The sequence below is a fragment of the Euphorbia lathyris genome, chromosome 10 (assembly GCF_963576675.1).
Source record: "Euphorbia lathyris chromosome 10, ddEupLath1.1, whole genome shotgun sequence".
Lineage (NCBI taxonomy): Eukaryota > Viridiplantae > Streptophyta > Magnoliopsida > Malpighiales > Euphorbiaceae > Euphorbia > Euphorbia lathyris.
The window spans coordinates 3604462-3607670 of NC_088919.1; the positions used below are offsets into that span (position 1 = coordinate 3604462).

The 3209-nt window shown below is 29.5% G+C and overlaps 1 non-coding gene across 1 annotated transcript; it reads right to left on the reverse strand.

The window, feature by feature from the left end:
* Positions 1-849: 849 nt before the first annotated feature.
* On the reverse strand, positions 850-923 carry TRNAI-AAU (transfer RNA isoleucine (anticodon AAU)). The gene has a single exon. It is a non-coding gene; the product is annotated as a tRNA-Ile (tRNA).
* Between the last annotated feature and the right edge of the window lie 2286 nt (positions 924-3209).

Here is a 3209-nt window from a genome sequence, read left to right on the forward strand (position 1 = left end):
ATTTTTCAATTAAATAGCGGGACCATTATCAATTGAGATGACATGTAAGCCAAATTTTTATGTATGGATTGGAAAATAAAAAAATACATGTAATCAAACCCAATCCACTCAATTTTATTCATCCATTCCTTTTCGTTTTCTCATATCAATACAACCTAGCAAGGTCTAATTGGGAGTTGTTTTATTATTTTAATCAACATGCAAATAAAAGTCTAGATTATGTGTCGTCTACTTATCCAATTGGAGGATTTTGATGTTAAAAAATTAAGCTTTATGGTATTAGTGTTCCATTCTTGTAAATATCAAAAATTAATTTCATTGACCCAAAAAAAAATCTAGTTTATATTATTTAAACTTTGCACATAGTAGGACCATTACTGATTGAGACAACATGTAAGTCAGATTTTTAAACACGGATTAAAATATAATAATAAAAAATACATGTAACTCAACTCAATCCAGTCAATTTCATTCATCCATTCACTTTCGATTTCTCACATCAACAAGACCTAACAAAACTTGGATTATGTGTCTCCTACATATATTCAGTTGGATGATTTTGTTAAAATATTTAAGTTTTATAGCATTAGCGTTTCATTTCTGTACTCAGATGACCATAAGGGTAACTAACCCAAGTGCCTTATGAATATAAAAATAATAATTTCATTGGCGCATGCACATCTCGGCATTAATAAAACCTAACAAAATTTAGATTATGTGTTGTCTATGTATCCAGTTGGATGATTTTAATGTTAAAAATTAAGTTGTATGGTATTAATGTTTCATTCTTATACTCAAAGGACCACAAGTATAATTAACCCAAATGTGTTTGAATATCAAAAATTAAAATGGCCCATGCAGGTCTCGAACCTACGACTTTCGCGTTATTAGCACGACGCTTTAACCAACTGAGCTAATAGGCCACATGACTAAAACAAAGTAGGAAAAAGTACAAAAATAAACATTGTGGTTACACCTGTTTTCGATCGGCACCCTTGTGGTTTAAAATTTTAAAAAATGGTACCATGTACTTCAATCCATGAGCAAATATAGGCATTTCTGTCTAACGGTGTTAAAAATGATGAGGTGGCAGTCAAAGTCAAAAAAGTAAGAGAGGCATTTTTGTTATTTCATTTATTTTCTATTTTATTATATTTTTAAAATTTTAAAGTTTACCCAATACCCAATCCACACCTTATCTCTCTTCTTTCTCTCAGCTCTGTCCTATACTCTGTTGAAAAGCATATACAACTACTTTCTCTTTTTTTCTTCTCTTCTCTTCTCTTTTCTATTTTCATGGAAAAGCAAACTAGGGAATTGGCGTTCTTGCAATCCGATGACCGTCTCCGCCACAATCCAGCTGATCATTTTTCTCAAAACTCCATAGATCCAACCAAGTTAATGATTAAAGAAGCCGATTTCTTCTCAACTGATCATAAATTGTCGACTCCTCCATCTACATCAAATACTCTTCTTGATTCCGGCGGGGTAAACGTAAGATTTCAATTTAAAATACACTTATTGCTTAATGTTTTAAAGTTTTTTCATGGTTTAATACTATTCATTTGCTATATACTGGAATGAATCTGCTCAGGACTCCCAGCAGAGAACCGGGAATTAAATTGCCCAATAATGAAGTGAGTTTTAGTCGTGATCACTTGTAATTTTTAATTGATTTCAGCCGGTGTTTTTCTTTAGATTTAAATGAATATATATGGTTTTGCAGGCAAGGAAAATGGAGGTTGAGTTAGAGAGATTGCATGATGAGAATAAGAAGAAGACGATGGATACGAGAGAGAGCTGCGAGAAAGAGGGGAGATGAGGTGTGGGTTGCGGATTGGGTAAACTTTAAAATTTTAAAAACATAATAAATTGGAAATAAATGAAATGACAAAAATGTCCCTCTTACTTTTTGATTTTGACTGCCACCTCATCATTTTTAACACTTTTAGCCAGAAATGTCTATGTTTGCTAACAGATTGAAATACATGGTACCATTTTATAAATTTTTAAACCACAAGGGTACCGATCGAAAACAGGTGTAACCACAAGGTTTATTTTTATACTTTTCCCAAAAATTATTTTATATGATTTAAAATTTACACATGGAGGGACATTAGTAAGTGGATACGATAAGTAAGCCAAATTTTTATACATAGATTAAAAAATAAAAAATAATGTATATGTCACCAAATCCAAAATTCAATTCAGTTAATTTCATTCATCAACTTATCTAACAAAGCCAATTCACCACAAGCTTTAATCCACCATTCTATCCTTTAGGAAATCAACAAGCTAACTTTTTCTTCCCATTTGTTAGGCAAATAAAGCTAACCACATGTTTTACCGAGTAATTTTTCGAAAGGAAGTTCGATTATTTTCTACTAAAATATATGTAGTATCAACAGGAACGGATCCAGAATTTATAGGTAGTGGGGCAATATGAAATAAAAATATAAAAAAGAAATAGGATAAAGTGCAAATGTAGTCGCAACGTTGATAGTCATGAGCAATTTTACCTCTAATGTCTAAATTAGTGCAATTTTACTTATAACGTTGGCAACAAAGAGCAAATTTAACCCTAACGTTAACAAATTGAGTTAATTTAAAAAATAATTCATCAAATTGTCTTCTCAATATTGAACGTGTGATTTACATTTCACATGTGTATCATTTTATCACCCACTAATAACAGATTACAACCATAATAGACATGAATTTTTTTAGAAAAGAAATAAAAGATGATATTGTATTTTGTACAAGTTTGACAAAAAAAAATCAAATGTTTTATAAAATTTAAAAATATTAATATCTAATTCTATTATTAAATTACAAAAAATATAAGTAATTAGTAAAGAATAAGAAAAAAATATTTGTGTTTTATAATGACGTTTGAAATTGATCCAAATTGTTAATATTATGAATAAAATTGCAAATATTAAATATATTTTTGAATCATATCGTAACAAAAAAATCAATAACAACCTAAATATGATTTTACAAGACATTTGGGAAAATAGTGATACACAGAGATACTGAGTACATCATTGAAATTTGACCAAATTAAAAAAAAATTCAATTTAATCGAAAAATAACCAGTATCCAACTTTAGAGACAAAATTATCATATATACTATCTTTATGTCTACGTTCGATTTGTGTAAAAATTTGTACATCCATTATTTCTTTCTTTTATGGGATAAGATACCA